The sequence below is a fragment of the Pseudophryne corroboree genome, chromosome 5 (genome assembly GCF_028390025.1).
Source record: "Pseudophryne corroboree isolate aPseCor3 chromosome 5, aPseCor3.hap2, whole genome shotgun sequence".
In the NCBI taxonomy this organism is placed as follows: Eukaryota; Metazoa; Chordata; class Amphibia; order Anura; family Myobatrachidae; genus Pseudophryne; species Pseudophryne corroboree.
The window spans coordinates 617,450,659-617,470,429 of record NC_086448.1 but is presented as its reverse complement, the minus strand read 5'-3'; the positions used below and the strand labels follow the sequence as shown (position 1 = coordinate 617,470,429).

At 45.3% G+C, this 19,771-nt stretch overlaps 1 protein-coding gene across 14 annotated transcripts in view; it reads right to left on the bottom strand.

Annotated features, from left to right (window-relative positions):
* The window catches only part of EPB41L3 (erythrocyte membrane protein band 4.1 like 3), a 346,176-nt gene that overhangs the window by 109,455 nt on the left and 216,950 nt on the right, over positions 1-19,771 (bottom strand). The window lies entirely within an intron of this gene.

Here is a 19,771-nt window from a genome sequence, read left to right as displayed (position 1 = left end):
GTATCGTTAAAAGTGCCCACCATTTTTAAATATCCAGGGATGCAAAGTATACCATGAGCAGGCAAACGTAACATTCAATCCAAATAAACACAACATGGCTTCTGCAGGAGACAGTGTTAGAAGCGTAGCACAAAAGTCTGACCAAACCAATAGTCAAAAGTTGTGGACATTGGGACATTCCCACAGCTAAAATCAAGGTATTTCTGACACCTAGAAGAATTACTACAATCAATATGAGCTAGACCAGCAGGTACTGATAGGATCTATGAAAAACAAAATAATGAATTTGTTGAAATCTGACACATGGTGAGGTGTAGCGAGTAGATCCCAAATTTTGAGTCCAATTATTATCTTGACGACAGCCCAAATCCACCTTCAATTCATTTCTAAGAGGGAGAAGGGAATCAGGCAGAAATCAGAAAGTAAAGTTGCAATATAGATAGGAAATAACTTTCCTAGGCGGCAATTCAAGAATTGTGAGTTTAAGAGGGGAAATGGTGACCAAAAGAGGGCCACTTCCTAACTGGGCATACGCACCATGAATTAACAAATTTATCCTAAAACATTTTTTGACCATTTTCCAGCATTTGGGAGCAAATGGTTGATTGTCATTTGCTCCCATACATTACCATTACTAGATTTTTGTTCCGACCAGACAGATTGGACGGATAAATCGAACGTAAATGAAGATATGAATACAAAACATGGCACATTTATGCAGAATATATATATATATATATATATATATATATATAGATAGATAGAGGAATGATTAAAAACTCCATAGTGCATGTAATGATTAAAAAGGTATTTGTTCAGACATTCACATAAGAATACACACGTACCAAAGGCAGCGGGCAGACCACCGTGGGTATAATAAATTCAAAAGTAGGGTAAAGGTGTCACACACCACACAGTATTAGCCCATGCAGGATACCTTGTTACCCCTTTGAACGTTAGACCACACCCCAATGTGTTTCGTCACTTCGACTTCGTGCCATCAATAGGATAAAGACAGTACTCAGCAGGCTGGTTGTCTGTATAAAACGTTGTCCTCTATTGTGGTCCTACATTTCGGGATTACTCACCGTCATCATGGCCAAGCGTGTACACAAGTTATGAGGTATGCTATGGTGTGCCGGGCCTCTATAATTAATATATATATATATATATATATATACATACTGTGACAAGAACACTGGGATAGTGTTTGAGGGCAGGTATATTTGTCCCAGGTTCTTGTCTTACATGTTTTAGAAAATGTTAACTTCTAGGAAAAATGCTTTTTGTTTTGTCTGAACCTTTTCAGTTTGCTGTAAAAGCTGGGTAAAGGCTCTGAGAGAGAGATAAGGCGAGTTCTAGACATTGGGCCCAGTTCGGGTCTTTGGCCTCACAGAGGGCTAATCAGGGTTTCAGCTGTGTAAGAGTGATATAGTGCTTCTAACCTGATTAGTATGGGCAGACTGCCTGGGAAGGCTGCAGGATCTGTGTGTGAGAGACACGCTTTCTGATGCAAGTAAGCTATACAGTATGTACTGAAGAACTCTGTGTTTTGTTTAGTGACAGTTAGGAACATCTTATGTTTAGTTAGTGCCGGACAGGCAAGGTATTTTTATTTTGGGGTTTGTTTTATTTTCTGTTTCAATAAAACTGGCCGGGGTCAGTTGTACCAGAAACTGGACTTGTGTTGTTCCTCAGCTGCTGCGTGCTGCCATATTCCCCAGGAAAAGGCACCTTGCACCCCTACAGTGTTACAACTTGGTGGAGAATGCGAGCAGGCCGTTCTGCGCATAAGTGAAAGCAGCAGCTTTGTGAGGCCTGCAGAAAACGGTGGTTTATGCAGATACAGCCCAGTGTGAAGTTACTGAGACTCACCCCTGAGGGTTTGATATATGTCCTGGGTGAAAGCAGCTGCAAAGCCGCCTGAAAAATCTGTTGACATGGAGGATCTGCTTAAAGCCTTGCTGCAAGCTACAGCGGCTCAGCAGGAGGCCAACCGACAGCAGCAGGTGGCAATGGAGGAAAATTGGAGACTACAGCGTCAGGATAGAGAGGCCTTAGCAGAAGTGGTGCAGAGACTTGCAGCTCGGGTTGGAGATGTGGCCGTCAGTGCTCCAACCAGCTCTAGTTCTATACGAGCCAGTCACTTCCTGCAGAAAATGACAGAGGCTGATGATGTGGAGGCCTATCTGACCACGTTTGAAAGGACTGCCGAGCGTGAGAACTGGCCGAAAGCACAGTGGGCCAGTCTGCTGGCACCTTTCCTGTCAGGTGAGCCCCAAAAAGCTTACTTTGATTTAAGCCCTGCTGAGGCTCGGGACTATGATAAACTAAAGACTGAGATCCTGACCCGCCTGGGAGTCACGCTGTCAGTACGAGCACAACGGGTGCACCGTTGGCTGTACGCCATGGAGAAGCCTCCGCGCTCCCAGATGCACGACCTTATTCAGCTAACAAAAAAATGGCTGCAGCCAGAGACATTAACTGGTCCCCAGATGGTGGAAAGAGTCGTCATGGACCGCTACTTGAGATCTTTGCCCATGGTCCTGCGCAAGTGGGTGAGCCATGGAAACCCGGGTACTGCTGACCAATTAGTGGACATGGTAGAGAGGTATTTGGCAGCAGAGGAACTACTGATGACCACCCAGCAACCCATAGATCCTCGACAGCGCCCTTCAGTAAAGACTGGTAAGACTGTTCCGTGGGAAAACGTTGCTGGGCGGTTAAGAGAACGCAAGGCTGGAGAGACTGTAAACACTGGCCCTGGAAACAGGCCAATGGGGCTAGAACGGTCTATGCTGCCCAAATGGGTTGATAATCGTGTGGTTAAATGTTTTAGGTGTGGTATGCCAGGTCATGTTATTGCCAATTGCCCAGTCACGCAAGAACCCATGCAATGTGATGCTGCCTTTGAATGTCGCAGAATGTCTTTCTTTGCTAGGTTAGCCTGTACTGTGGTACCTTCACCTGAGCTGGAAAAACAAATGTGTGATGTGTTCTTAGAAGGTAACCGGGTAGAGGCCTTGCTAGATTCAGGAAGTTTAGTTACCCTCGTGAAAGCTGGGTTAGTGAACCCCTTAAAGGTCCAGCAAATACCTATTGGGGTAACTTGCATACATGGGGATACCCAATATTATGCCACTGCTGAGGTGAATATAGAAACTTGTTGTGGGTCAGCAATGGTTAAAGTGGGACTGGTCCCTACCTTGGTGCATGAGGCCATAATAGGGAGGGATTTTCCTCATTTTTGGAAACTGTGGGAATCACGGTTATCAACAGATGTGAGAAGTAAAAAGCCAGTTGATAATACCGGTGATTTTTTGGATGTACGTGGGTCTTCGGAACTTTCTGGCCCTTTGCCTTTTGCTAGTTTGGCTGGGGAAGTGACAGATGGGGAGTCCAGTGAGGACCCTCTTGCCGGGAACAGAGACATAGTAGTTAGAACTGAAAGCGTGCCTGACCTGGAGGTAAAGAAGGATCTGTTTGCGTCTGAACAGTTAAAGGATCCTACCTTAATAAAGGCTAGAGAGAATGTTAAGATTGTTAATGGGGAACCTGTGGTACCAGGTGACAGGGTTACGTATCCCCACATGGCCATCTGTAATGAGCTCTTGTACCACATTGTCAAAAGGGGTGAGGATGTGGTGGAACAGCTGGTAGTTCCCCAGCCTTATCGGAGAACGGTACTAGATTTAGCTCATAGTCACGTTACCGCAGGACATTTAGGGGCAGAAAAAACCACTGAAAGAGTTTTACAAAGGTTCTTTTGGCCAGGGGTTTATAAAGAAGTGTCTGAATATTGTTCTTCCTGTCCTGAATGCCAGTATCATGCCCCTAGACCCCATTTCAGGAGCCCACTAGTTCCCATGCCTATTATAGAGGTCCCGTTTGACAGAATAGCCATGGATCTCGTGGGGCCCTTGTTAAAGTCTGCTCGGGGCCATCAGTATATCCTGGTAATTATGGACTATGCCACTCGATATCCTGAGGCTGTCCCTTTACGCACTATCACAACCAAGGCGATAGCTAGGGAGCTGGTGCAGGTATTTAGTAGAGTGGGAATACCAAAAGAAATTTTGACTGACCAAGGTACTCCATTTATGTCAAGGATCATGAAAGAATTATGCAAGTTATTTAAGGTCACTCACCTCAGGACGTCCATCTACCATCCCCAAACTGACGGGTTGGTGGAAAGGTTTAATAAAACATTAAAAAGTATGTTAAAAAAGGTTGTTGAGAGAGATGGGAAAAACTGGGATTGTTTGTTGCCCTACTTGTTAATGGCCATCAGAGAAGTTCCTCAGTCCTCTACGGGGTTTTCTCCATTTGATTTGTTGTATGGTAGACACCCCAGAGGGCTGTTGGATGTTGCCAAAGAGACGTGGGAAGGACAGCCCACTCCTTATAGAAGCGTTATTGAGCATGTAACACAAATGCAGGATAGGATTGCAGCCGTGGTACCTGTTGTCAGAGAGCACATGGAACAGGCCCAAAGTGCTCAACAGAGGGTCTATAACCGGAGTGCCAAGATACGGGAATTTGCTCCTGGAGATAGAGTTCTTGTTTTGGTACCCACTGTGGAAAGCAAATTCCTAGCTAAATGGCAGGGTCCATTTGAGATTAGGGAAAAAGTGAATGAGGTTAATTACAAAGTATACCAGCCGGGAAAGAGAAAACCCGAACAGATCTACCATGTTAACTTAATCAAACCCTGGAAAGATAGGTTGTCTCTGTCAGCGGAGCCTTGCCCTTCGGTGTCTTCACCCCGGTTGCTTCCCGCAGTGAAGGTGTCAGAGACATTATCAGCTGATCAGAACAATCAGGTTAAAGAATTTCTCATCCAAAATAGGGAGGTATTTTCAGAGCTGCCTGGCCGAACGACCATAATAAAACATGACATTGTCACAGAACCAGGGGTCAGGGTTCATTTAAAGCCATATAGGATTCCTGAAGCTCAGCGAGAAGCTATTTCTAAGGAAGTTAAAACCATGTTAGAACTTGGAGTCATAGAGGAGTCTAACAGTGAGTGGTCCAGTCCCATAGTGCTCATCCCGAAGCCCGACGGTAGCATACGCTTCTGTAATGACTTTCGTAAGTTAAATGAGGTGTCCAAGTTTGACGCATACCCCATGCCCCGTGTGGATGAGCTTGTAGAAAGGCTGGGAACAGCCAGGTTTCTCACCACATTGGACCTGACCAAAGGTTACTGGCAAATACCTTTATCTGATAGCGCCAAAGAAAAAACAGCCTTTTCGGTTCCGGAGGGGCTGTACCAGTATAAGATGTTACCCTTTGGGTTGCATGGGGCTCCAGCAACCTTTCAACGGGCGATGGATAAAATTTTGAGGCCCCATAGAAAATATGCAGCTGCCTATTTGGATGATGTGGTAATTCACAGTACAGACTGGGGGTCACATTTGGTTAAAGTACAAGCAGTACTGGACTCAATCAGAGAGGCAGGGTTAACTGCTAACCCAAAGAAGTGCTGCCTCGCAATGGAGGAGGTCAAATACTTGGGCTTCACCATAGGCAGAGGTCTGATTAGGCCCCAATTGAATAAAGTTGATGCTATTCAAAACTGGCCTCGTCCAGTGAATAAAAAACAGGTAAGGGCTTTTTTGGGAATTACTGGGTACTATAGACGGTTTATTCCTAATTTTGCGACCACAGCGGTGCCGTTGTCAGACCTTACCAAAGGGAAGCAGTCAAATGTGGTGAAATGGAACCCTGATGCAGAAAAGGCGTTCCAAGCGTTAAAAGTGGCTTTGTGTTCACAACCGGTGTTGATAACACCAGATTTTTCAAAAGAATTTGTGGTACAGACAGATGCCTCAGAGGTAGGGATAGGTGCTGTGCTGTCCCAAACCAGAGATGGGGACGAACACCCTATCATTTATTTGAGTAGGAAACTCAATGAGCATGAAAAAAGGTATGCCATTGTGGAAAAGGAGGCTTTGGCCATTAAGTGGGCACTAGATACCTTGAGATATTACCTCTTGGGTAGACAATTCAGACTAGTGACAGACCATGCCCCTTTAAAATGGATGTATGTAAATAGAGGCAAGAATGCTCGTGTAACTAGATGGTTTCTAGCGTTGCAGGACTTTAAGTTTACTGTAGAACATAGACCGGGAACACAATTGGCCAACGCAGATGCATTGTCTCGCATCTTCTGTTTGGGGGCTACAAGTGTTCCGGCCCCTAGGTCGAAACAGGGGAGGGGGATATGTGACAAGAACACTGGGATAGTGTTTGAGGGCAGGTATATTTGTCCCAGGTTCTTGTCTTACATGTTTTAGAAAATGTTAACTTCTAGGAAAAATGCTTTTTGTTTTGTCTGAACCTTTTCAGTTTGCTGTAAAAGCTGGGTAAAGGCTCCGAGAGAGAGATAAGGCGAGTTCTAGACATTGGGCCCAGTTCAGGTCTTTGGCCTCACAGAGGGCTAATCAGGGTTTCAGCTGTGTAAGAGTGATATAGTGCTTCTAACCTGATTAGTATGGGCAGACTGCCTGGGAAGGCTGCAGGATCTGTGTGTGAGAGACACGCTTTCTGATGCAAGTAAGCTATACAGTATGTACTGAAGAACTCTGTGTTTTGTTTAGTGACAGTTAGGAACATCTTATGTTTAGTTAGTGCCGGACAGGCAAGGTATTTTTATTTTGGGGTTTGTTTTATTTTCTGTTTCAATAAAACTGGCCGGGGTCAGTTGTACCAGAAACTGGACTTGTGTTGTTCCTCAGCTGCTGCGTGCTGCCATATTCCCCAGGAAAAGGCACCTTGCACCCCTACAGTGTTACAATACATACATAGAAACATAGAATTTGACGGCAGATAAGAACCACTTGGCCCATCTAGTCTGCCCCTTTTCTTTTATCCTTCAGGCAATCTCAACCCTTTTTGAACCTTAATTCTTTGTAAGGATATTCATATGCCTATCCCAAGCATGTTTAAATTGCTCTACAGTCTTAGCCTCTACCACCTCTGATGGGAGGCTATTCCACTTATCCACTACCCTTTCTGTGAAGTAATTTTTCCTTAAATTTCCCCTGAACCTCCTCCCTCCAGTCTCAGTGTATGTCCTCGAGTTCTAATACTTCTCTTCCTTTGAAGAATGTTTCTCTCCTGAACTTTGTTAAGACCCTTGATATATTTTAAAGTTTCTATCATGTCCCTCAACTTTCCCTTCTCTCCTCCAAACTATACATGTTGAGATCTTTTAGCCTTTCCGGATAAGTTTTGTGATGTAGGCCATGCACCATTTGAGTTGCCCTTCTTTGTACACTCTCTAATGTATTTATATCCTTCTGGAGATATGGTCTCCAGAACTGGACACAGCATTCCAGATGGGGTCGTGCCAATGACCTATACAGTGGCATTATCACTTCTTTTTTCCTGCTACTGATTCCTCTCCCTATGCAACCAAGCATCTGACTTGCCTTTCTCATTGCTTTGTTGCATTGCTTTCCTGCCTTCAAGTCAATTGAAATAGTGACTCCTAAATCCCTTTCCTCCTCAGTAGTTTCCATTATAGTACCCTTGATACTATATTTATCCTTTGGGTTTTTGGGACCCAAGTGCATGATTTTGCATTTTTTAGCATTTAACTGTAGTTGCCACGTACTTGACCATTTCTCAAGTCTACCTAGATCATCAATCATTTGTTTTACCCCTCCCGGTGTGTTTACCATGTTGCATATCTTTGTAACATCTGCAAAAAGGCATAGTTTCCCTTCAATACCATTTGCAATGTCACCAACAAATATATTAAAGAGAACTGGACCAAGTACAGATCCCTGGGGTACGCCACTGGTAACATTTCCCTCCATAGATTGCACTCCATTTACTACAATTGTTTGTTTCCTATCCTGCCACCAGGTTCTTATCCATTTAACTGTTTTATAATCCACCCCCACGCTTTCAAGTTTATTTAGCAGTCTGCGATGTGGGACAGTGTCAAATGCCTTACTAAAGTCTAGATATGCTACATCTACAGCTTCCCCTTGATTATTTTCGTCACAGAGTCAAGAAAGTCAATAAGATTTGTTTGGCATGATTTCCCACCAGTAAATCCATGCTGTTTTGGATCCTGTAAATTGATTGATTTAGGATATTCCACAACACTCTTTTAATAGTTTTTCCATTACTTTCCCTACTACTGATGTAAGGCTTACTGGTCTGTAATTACTTGCTTCTTCCTTGCTTCCACTTTTGTGCAGTGGAACTACATTTGCTCTTTTCCAGTCCTCTGGAATGGCACCTGTATTTAGTGACAGGTTAAATAATTCTGTTAAAGGTGTAACCAGCACATCATTTAGCTCTTTGAGTATCCTTGTGTGTATCCCTTCTGGCCCCATTGTTTTATCCACTTTTAGTTCTGAAAGTTCTGTTAGGACCTTCTCCTCTGTAAATGTACTTTCAGCTACCTTATTTTTATGAATGTCCTTCCAACTTAACTGTGGCCCCATCCCTTCTCCTTTTGTAGTAAATACTGAGCAAAAATAATTATTTAGGTGATCTGCTATTGCCTTGTCTCCCTCCACCAAATGCTCACTCTCTGTCTTAAGTCTTATTATTCCTCCATTTGATTTTCTCCTTTCACTTATATACTTTAAAAAGTTTTGCCCCCCTTTATGTACTGGCTGGACCATTTTCTCCTCAGCTTCTGCCTTTGCACGTCTGATCACTTTCTTAGCTTCCTTCCGTCTGTCAAGATACACCTCTTTGTCGTTATTATTGAGTCTGTTTGTATTTCCTAAAAGCCATCTTTTTTGCTTTCACACTAGTTGATGTGAACCACACTGGCTTCCTTTTCCTGGTGCTTTTCCTAATCCTTTTGATACAAAGGTCTGTTGCACTTAGTATTGCCCTTTTCATTTTTTCCCACCTCTCCTGCACTCTTTCCAAGTTCCTCCAGTCCGCCAATGAATCACTGAAGCATCTCCCCATTTTTGCAAAGTCAGCATTTCTAAAATCCAACACCTTTGTTTGTGTGTGACAGGAGTTGGATCCTGTCTTTATACTAAACCATATATATATCTATATATCTATATATATATATAAAATAAGATTTTACTTACCGGTAAATCTATTTCTCGTAGTCCGTAGTGGATGCTGGGGACTCCGTAAGGACCATGGGGGATAGACGGGCTCCGCAGGAGACATGGGCACTTTAAGAAAGAATTTAGATTCTGGTGTGCTCTGGCTCCTCCCTCTATGTCCCTCCTCCAGACCTCAGTTAGAGAAACTGTGCCCGGAAGAGCTGACAGTACAAGGAAAGTATTTTGGGAATCCAGGGTAAGACTCATACCAGCCACACCAATCACACCGTATAACTTGTGATAACTTTACCCAGTAAACAGTATTAACAATCACAGAGCATCAGATAAACTCTGATGCAACTATAACATAACCCTTATTTAAACAATAACTATATACAAGCATTGCAGAAGAAGTCCGCACTTGGGACGGGCGCCCAGCATCCACTACGGACTACGAGAAATAGATTTACCGGTAAGTAAAATCTTATTTTCTCTAACATCCTAGTGGATGCTGGGGATTCCGTAAGGACCATGGGGATTATACCAAAGCTTCCAAACGGGAGGGAGAGTGCGGATGACTCTGCAGCACCGAATGAGCAAACACAAGGTCCTCCTCAGCCAGGGTATCAAACTTGTAGAACTTTGCAAAGGTGTTTGAACCTGACCAAGTAGCCGCTCGGCAAAGCTGTAATGCCGAGACCCCTCGGGCAGCCGCCCAAGAAGAGCCCACCTTCCTTGTGGAATGGGCCTTAACTGATTTAGGCAGCGGCACCCCAGCCGCAGAATGAGCCTGCTGAATCGTGTTACAGATCCAGCGAGCAATAGTTTGCTTTGAAGCAGGCGCCCCAAGCTTGTTGGAAGCATACAGGATAAACAAAGATTCTGTTTTCCTGACCTTAGCCGTTCTGGCTACATAAACCTTCAAAGCCCCGACTACATCCAGTGACTCGGAATCCTCCAAGTCAGTAGTAGCCACAGGCACCACAATAGGTTGGTTTATAGGAAAGGATGAAACCACTTTCGGCAGAAATTGTGGGCGGGTCCTCAATTCTGCTCTATCCGCATGGAAAAACCAGATAAGGGCTTTTATGTGACAAAGCCGCCAATTCTGACACACACCTAGCCGAAGCCAAGGCTTGACCACCTTCCACGTGAGATATTTTACTTCTATCGTTTTGAGTGGTTCAAACCAGTGTGATTTCAGGAAACTCAACACCACGTTAAGATCCCAAGGTGCCACTGGAGGCACAAAAGGAGGCTGAATATGCAGCACTCCCTTTACAAATGTCTGAACTTCAGGCAGAGAAGCCAGATCTTTTTGAAAGAAAATGGATAAGGCCGAAATCTGAACCTTAATGGAACCCAATTTAAGGCCCAAAGTCACTCCCGACTGTAGGAAGTGAAGGAAACGGCCCAGCTGGAATTCCTCCGTAGGGGCATTCCTGGCCTCACACCAAGCCACATACAGTGATAATGTTGAGCCGTCACATCCTTCCTAGCCTCTATCAGCGTAGGAATGACCTCATCCGGAATGCCTTTTTCTGCTAGGATCCGGCGTTCAACCGCCATGCCGTCAAACGAAGCCGCGGTAAGTCTTGGAACAGACAGGGCCCCTGTTGCACAAGTCCTGTCCTAGAGGCAGAGGCCACGGGTCCTCTGTGAGCATTTCTTGCAGATCTGGATACCAAGTCCTTCTTGGCCAATTCGGAACAATGAGTATTGTTCTCACTCCTCTTTACCTTATGATTCTCAGCACGTTGGGTATGAGAGGAAGAGGAGGAAATACATAGACCGACGGGAACACCCACGGTGTCACCAGTGCGTCCATAGCTATCGCCTGAGGGTCTCTTGACCTGGCGCAATATCTCTGCAGCTTTTTTTTTGAGGCGGGATGCCATCATCCACCTGTGGCAGTTCCCACCGACTTGCAATCTGCGTGAAGACTTCTTGATGAAGTCCCCACTCTCCCGGGTGGAGGTCGTGCCTGCTGAGGAAGTCTGCTTCTTAGTTGTCCACTCCCGGAATGAACACTGCTGACAGTGCGCTTACGTGATTCTCCGCCCAGCGAAGAATTCTGGTGGCTTCTACCATCGCCACCCTGCTCCTTGTGCCGCCTTGGCGGTTTACATGAGCCACTGCGGTGATGTTGTCTGACTGAATCAGAACCGGTTGGTCGCGAAGCAGGGACTCCGCTTGACATAGGGCGTTGTATACGGCCCTTAGTTCCAGGATGTTGATGTGAAGGCAAGTCTCCTGACTTGACCACAGCCCTTGGAAATTTCTTCCCTGTGTGACTGCCCCCCACCCTCGGAGGCTTGCATCCGTGGTCACCAGGACCCAGTCCTGAATGCCGAATCTGCGACCTTCGAGAAGGTGAGCACTCTGCAGCCACCACAGGAGAGACACCCTGGCCCTGGGGGATAGGGTGATTAACCGATGCATCTGAAGATGTGATCCGGACCAATTGTCCAGTAAGTCCCATTGGAAGGTCCTTGCATGGAACCTGCCGAAGGGAATGGCCTCGTATGATGCCACCATCCTTCCCAGGACTCGAGTGCAGTGATGCACTGACACCTGTTTTGGTTTTAATAGATTCCTGACCAGTGTCACGAGCTCCTGAGCTCTCTCTATCGGGAGATAAACCCTTTTCTGGTCTGTGTCTAGGATCATGCCTAGGAGAGGCAGATGAGCTGTTGGAACCAACTGCGACTTTGGAATATATAGAATCCAGCCGTGTTGCCGTTACACTTCCAGAGAAAGTGATACGCTGTTCAGCAACTGCTCTCTTGATCTCGCTTTTATGAAGAGATCGTCCAAGTACGTGATAATAGTGACACCTTGCTTCCGCAGGAGCACCATCATTTCCGCCATTACCTTGGTGAATATTCTCGGGGCCGTGGAGAGACCAAACGGCAACGTCTGAAATTGGTAATGACAATCCCGTACAGCAATTCTGAGGTACGCCTGATGAGGTGGATAAATGGGGACATGAAGGTATGCATCCTTTATGTCCAGAGTCACCATAAAATCTCCCCCTTTCAGGCTTGCAATGACCGCTCTTAGCGATTCCATCTTGAACTTGAACCTTTTCAGGTATATGTTCAGGGATTTTAAATTCAATATGGGTCTGACCGAACCGTCTGGTTTCGGGACTACAACATGGTCGAATAATAACCCCCTCCTTGTTGAAGGAGGGGGTTCCTTGACCACCACCAGTTGAAGATACAATTTGTGAATTGCAGTAAACACTGTTTCCCTCTCGTGGGGGGAAGCCGGCAGGGCCGTCGGTGAGGGGGCATCTTCTCAAAGTCCAGCTTGTATCCCTGAGACACAATATCTATTGCCTAGGGATCTAACAGGGAGTGAACCCACTTGTGGCTGAACTTACGAAGGCGTGCCCCCACCAGGCCTAGCTCCGCCTGTGGAGCCCCAGCGACATGCGGTGGATTTTGTAGAGGCCGAGGAGGACTTCTGTTCCTGGGAACTAGCTGTGTTGTGCAGCTTCTTTCCTCTGCCCCCCGCCTCTGGCAAGAAAGGACGCACCTTGGACTTTCTTGTTTCTTTGTTCGAAAGGCTGCATTTGATAATGTCGTGCTTTCCTAGGCTGTGCAGGAATATAAGGTAAAATATCAGAATTACCAGCTATAGCTGTGGAGACCAGGTCCGAGAACCCTTCTCCACACAATCCTCAGCCTTCCATATGCCTCTTAAGTCGGCATCATCTGTCCATTGCATATTCTACAGGACACGTCAAGCAGAAATCGACATAGCTTTGACTCTAGTACCCAGTAGACTCATGTCTCTTTGGGCATGTTTTATATATATATATATATATATATATCTCTTAAGACAGCATCTTTAATATATATATCTCTCTCTATATATCTCTCTCTCTATATATATATATATATATATATATATATATATATAGTCGAGTGGATGCTCGGCACTCTGGACTCAATGAATGTGGTAAATGATCAGCCCTCCGGTACTGTCAACGTTTCAATTTATTCCAAATTTTTCTCAAGACATATAAATGAACATAGACAAACACTCACCTTATATCCCCACCATTGTGCAGGTGCGCGTGCCGGAGCGGGGGACCGCCTCCCGGCGAGGTCCGTCGGGCCGGAAGTCTCCCGTCAGCTGTGGCGCAGTAAAACGACGTCATTGCGTATTGCGCGATGCACGTCCAGTGCTGGGTTGCCATGGCAATGCTATACACAACAACAAGGATTATATAAGCTTAACAGTACTTGCTATATAAAACAAGTAAATTGCTATGTTGCGGCTCTATTCATGAAACTGTATTATGCAATCCATTAGTGCCTGATGTAAATAACTTGGAAATAGTAGTGCGAAAAAACTGTGAAAGAGTGAAAGAAGAAGAGAGAGAGAGAGAGAGGGAAGGGGGACGAAAAAAGAAAAAAGAAAAAAAAAAGAAAAAGGGGAAGAAAAAAGAAAAAAGAAAAGGAGGAGAGGGAAGAGAGGGAAGTAGGAACGAAAGAAAGAGAAAGAGAGAGAAGGAGAGAGAGAAAGAGGAAGAATAAAGAGATAGAGAGAAAAAAAGGGGAGAGAGGGAAAAAAGGGGAAAAAAGGAAGAGAAAGAAAGAAAAGGGGAAATAAAGGGGGGAGAGGGAAGGAGGAAAGAAAGAACAGCTGAAAAAGACTGATTACAACAAAGATATATAAAAATATATAAAAGTGTATAACAATTAGTAAACATATTGAGGCTAAAGGAAACAAGATAGAGGTACCATATCATTAAGGCCCCGGGGGGTCACAGTATCCAGTTTGTGAATCCACCTTGATTCACATCTCAGAAGGGCCTTGCCCCGGTCACCACCACGAAGCAAGGGTGGTATGTGATCTATCATTCTGTATCTGATGGTGGCTAGGGCATGTTTAGCTAATACAAATGGGCGAGCGACCGGTTGGTCACTGCTGCCCTTTTGTAGAGCTAGTCTAATGGATGACCTATGGGCAGTCATGCGTTCCTTAAATTTACGCGTGGTTTTGCCCACATATGACAGACCACAAGGGCAAAGTATCTGGTATACTGTGTGTGTGGTTTCACATGTCAGATGGTGTTTAATATGAAACTTAGTGCCCAGATGTGGGTGGCAAAATGTGTTTCCTGTGATCATATAATTACATGTAACACAGGTACATTTAAAGCAACCTGTTTTCTGGGGAGGTAAGAAGCTGCTTTGAGGGGATTTGGTCCTGCTCGAGATGTCTGACTTGACCAAAAGATACCGTAGATTCCTAGATCTTTTGAAGCACGGCATAAGATCTGTCTGGTTTAGAGGTAAATGTTGATCAGATTTGATCAGGTGCCAATGTTTTTTGGCAATTTGCATAGTTTTGTCCGAAGAGGTGTTATATGAGGTCACCCACGGTAATTTAGTATAGGTTGATGTTCTTTCTTTAGGGCGTAGGAGAGTCTCCCTTTCCATAAGAAGGACTTTTCGTTTGGTCATTTGCATATTCTTTAAACTGTATCCTCTATGTGCAAAACGTTCTATTAGTTCATCCATTTGTGCTGATGCTTTGGATCTGTCACTGTTGATTCTGTGTATTCTCAACATCTGTGAGTACGGGAGGCCAGCCTTAAGATTTCTCGGGTGGCAGCTGTTCCAATGCAGATATGAGTTACGATCCGTATCCTTGGTGTAGACCGTGGTGTTAATGAGCGAGTCTACTATGGAGATCCTGACGTCTAGGAAGTCTATGCTGTGTTCATCCATCTTGGCTGTTAATTTGACTGGACTGTCAGAACTGTTATGTTCAGTGATAACCGCTTCCAGTGACGCTTTCGGTCCTTTCCAGAATAATAGAAGGTCGTCTATGAGGGGTAATCCCACTGAGCAGTATAAAAAAGAACTCAGATCGGCACTTCTGCAGGCACAAGATGCCAATATCATCACAGAGGAGACATATGAAGTATTATTACCAGAGCACCCACTGGTCCCTGTGTTATACACGGTACCAAAAATACACAAAGGGATATCTCCCCCTATTTAATAACAAATATTATCTCCAGGAAAGAGGTTGTGCCATGGGCTCCGCAGTAGCCCCAACTTACGCCAACCTATATATGCTTCAAATAGAGGAAGAAATTTTCTTTAAAAATCCTAAAGTGGCTGATAATATTATATTCTACTCCAGATTCATAGACGACCTTCTATTATTACATTGGCACCTGATCAAATCTGATCAACATTTACCTCTAAACCAGACAGATCTTATGCCGTGCTTCAAAAGATCTAGGAATCTACGGGATCTTTTGGTCAAGTCAGACATCTCGAGCAGGACCAAATCCCCTCAAAGCAGCTTCTTACCTCCCCAGAAAACAGGTTGCTTTAAATGTACCTGTGTTACATGTAATTATATGATCACAGGAAACACATTTTGCCACCCACATCTGGGCACTAAGTTTCATATTAAACACCATCTGACATGTGAAACCACACACACAGTATACAAGATACTTTGCCCTTGTGGTCTGTCATATGTGGGCAAAACCACGCGTAAATTTAAGGAACGCATGACTGCCCATAGGTCAACCATTAGACTAGCTCTACAAAAGGGCAGCAGTGACCAACCGGTCGCTCGCCATTTTGTATTAGCTAAACATGCCCTAACCACCATCAGATACAGAATGATAGATCACATACCACCCTTGCTTCGTGGTGGTGACCGGGGCAAGGCCCTTCTGAGATGTGAATCAAGGTGGATTCACAAACTGGATACTGTGACCCCCCGGGGCCTTAATGATATGGTACCTCTATCTTGTTTCCTTTAGCCTCAATATGTTTACTAATTGTTATACACTTTTATATATTTTTATATATCTTTGTTGTAATCAGTCTTTTTCAGCTGTTCTTTCTTTCCTCCTTCCCTCTCCCCCCTTTATTTCCCCTTTTCTTTCTTTCTCTTCCTTTTTTCCCCTTTTTTCCCTCTCCCCCCTTTTTTTCTCTCTATCTCTTTATTCTTCCTCTTTCTCTCTCTCCTTCTCTCTCTTTCTCTTTCTTTCGTTCCTACTTCCCTCTCTTCCTTTTCTTTTTTCTTCCCCTTTTTTCTTTTTTTTTTCTTTTTTCTTTTTTCGTCCCCCTTCCCTCTCTCTCTCTCTTCTTCTTTCACTCTTTCACAGTTTTTTCGCACTGCTATTTCCAAGTTATTTACATCAGGCACTAATGGATTGCATAATACAGTTTCATGAATAGAGCCGCAACATAGCAATTTACTTAGTACAGGGTTAGGTGCGCCAGATGGACAATAATCTATTTGTGTAAGAGAAATGATGTGGTGATAATGATACTCAGACTAGATGTTATAGCTAATAAGAATATTTCTTTATTTGTACCAAAAAGATGTGGGGGTGGGGGGGGGTTTGAGCGGGATTTAGGTACTGATGGGAGAGGGGGGTGAACATGAATAGATACACTTTACGTGTATAGGGGATTATCTGTGGGTACCGGATAAAATAAATTGTTTTTTTTTTTTTGTTGCTGTGACTTTAGTGGGGGGCACTCAGATCGGTGGCGTCCCACCTCTGTAGTGCCTTGAGTCTCGTTATGCTGTCCAGAGCCTAATACAGGTGCTTGTGTTTAGTCAAAAAACTGTAAAATTATTAGAAGCAAAAAATGGTGGGGGTCCCCCCGGAGGGTCGGTGCGGCAAGGGATCCCGGTGGTCGCTAATCTGTCAGGTAATTAGGGCTCCGGACATACCGTCCTCCCCTAGGCTCTGACAGTACGTGGTGTCGTTCTCCTGAGCGAAGGCCAACACTGGCCGATACGCATTGGAAGTACACCACCATTTCCATTTATTACAACCATCAACTTTAACTCCCAAACAGAGCCTTAAGAAATAGAGGAGCTAAGACGGACGAGGGGGAGCAGCCGCCTCACGGACCAAGAACGCCGCGACCTCGCGACCTCGCAACCCGATCACGTGATCAGGACAACCCGGAAGCAAGAGGAGGACAACGCCGCCGAAGGAGACCGGAGCAGGCCGCCGGCAAGTGGGAACGAGACGGAGCTACGAGGATAAGGTAAGGGACTCTGTAGGAGAGGAAAAGACACGGCAGATAGCCCAGCAGGGCTAGAAGCAGCTGTCTTTCTCCCTCTCCAAGACGGTGACCACTTCCCCGACAGGCACAGACAGTCGCGGTGCGCTCAGGAGAACGACACCACGTACTGTCAGAGCCTAGGGGAGGACGGTATGTCCGGAGCCCTAATTACCTGACAGATTAGCGACCACCGGGATCCCTTGCCGCACCGACCCTCCGGGGGGACCCCCACCATTTTTTGCTTCTAATAATTTTACAGTTTTTTGACTAAACACAAGCACCTGTATTAGGCTCTGGACAGCATAACGAGACTCAAGGCACTACAGAGGTGGGACGCCACCGATCTGAGTGCCCCCCACTAAAGTCACAGCAACAAAAAAAAAAAAAAACAATTTATTTTATCCGGTACCCACAGATAATCCCCTATACACGTAAAGTGTATCTATTCATGTTCACCCCCCTCTCCCATCAGTACCTAAATCCCGCTCAAACCCCCCCCCACCCCCACATCTTTTTGGTACAAATAAAGAAATATTCTTATTAGCTATAACATCTAGTCTGAGTATCATTATCACCACATCATTTCTCTTACACAAATAGATTATTGTCCATCTGGCGCACCTAACCCTGTACTGTACTATAATTCTATAGAAGTTTGAGGCACTTCGAAAAACAGGTAGCAGCCTTAGGACAATCTAAATACGCAAATACATGAGCACTGGAGTACCTTCTTTTCTATAGCAATTTACTTGTTTTATATAGCAAGTACTGTTAAGCTTATATAATCCTTGTTGTTGTGTATAGCATTGCCATGGCAACCCAGCACTGGACGTGCATCGCGCAATACGCGATGACATCGTTTTACTGCGCCACAGCTGACGGGAGACTTCCGGCCCGACGGACCTCGCCGGGAGGCGGTCCCCCGCTCCGGCACGCGCACCTGCACAATGGTGGGGATATAAGGTGAGTGTTTGTCTATGTTCATTTATATGTCTTGAGAAAAATTTGGAATAAATTGAAACGTTGACAGTACCGGAGGGCTGATCATTTACCACATTCATTGAGTCCAGAGTGCCGAGCATCCACTCGACTACTTACACGTGAACAACGTCAGCACGGGCACCGGACCAAGCCACCTGTGCAACAAAGAGTGCCAGACCATCACATACCTATATATATATATATATATATATATATATATATATATACATACTAGGGTCTCAATCTCTGCTGATAAGGTACCTGTCCACGCTGCCACAGCGCTATAAACCCATGCCGACACAATCGCCGGTCTGAGTAGTGTACCAGAATGTGCACGCTATCTGCAGGATCCCTGAGAATAGCTGTTACGTCAGGGCTACCTTTTGGGCAAACGTGACACCCTAGGGGAAGATTCCCATCGTATCCTGGCCCTAGTGGGGAAAGGATACTCCCTGAGAATTCTTTGTGGGAAACTGCAGTCTCTTGTCTGGAGATTCCCGCTCTTTTTCATCATAAGAGGAGGGAAATTTACCTCAGCTTTCTTCCCCTTAAACATGTGTACCCTTGTGTCAGGGACAGATGAGTCATCAGTGATATGCAAATCATCTTTTATTACAATAATCATGTATTGAATACTTTTCTGCCATTTTGGCTGTAACTTTGCATTATCGTAGTCGACACTGGAGTCAGACTCCGTGTCGATATCAGTGTCTATTATTTTGGATAGTGATCATTGAGAGACTCTGAAGGTCTCTGCGACATAGGGACAGACATGGGTAGATTTCCTGTCTGTTCTCTAATCTTTTGTGCAATAAATTCACCTTAGCACTTAATTACACATATCCAAACAGGTGTCGGCGTTTTTGACGGAGACACCCTCTCACACACATATTTGCTCCATCTCCTCCTTAGGGGAGCCTTTTACCTCAGACATGTCGACACACACGTACCGACACACCACACACTCAGGGAATGCTCATCTGAAGACAATTCCCCCATAAGGCACTTTGGAGAGACAGAGAGAGTGTATGCCAGCACACACCCCAGCGCTATTAACCCAGGAATAACACAGTAACATGTTAACCCAGTAGCTGCTGTTTATATTGATTTTTGCGCCTAATTATGTGCCCCCCCTCACTTTTTACCCTCTTCTACCGTGTAACTGCAGGGGAGAGGCTGGGGAGCTTCCTCTCAGCGGTGCTGTGGAGAAAAAACATGGCGCTTGTGAGTGCTGAGGAAGAAGCCCCGCCCCCTCGACGGCGGGCTTCTGTCCCGCTTTCATGTACAATTTTTGGCGGGGGCTCATACATATATACAGTGCCCAACTGTATATATGCAAACTTTTGCCAAAGAGGTCTCTAATTGCTGCCCAGGGTGCCCCCCCCTGCGCCCTGCACCCTTACAGTGACCGGAGTATGTGGGTGTAGTGTGCGCTACCTCAGTGAAGACTGGAGTCTTCTGCCGCCGATTTCGAAGTCTTTTTGCTTCTTTCACCCGGCTTCTGTCTTCCGGCTCTGCGAGGGGGACGGCGGCGCGGCTCCGGGATCGGACGACGAGGGTAAGATCCTGTGTACGATCCCTCTGGAGCTAATGGTGTCCAGTAGCCTAAGAAGCAGGACCTATCTGCAGAGAGTAGGGCTGCTTCTCTCCCCTCAGTCCCACGATGCAGGGAGTCTG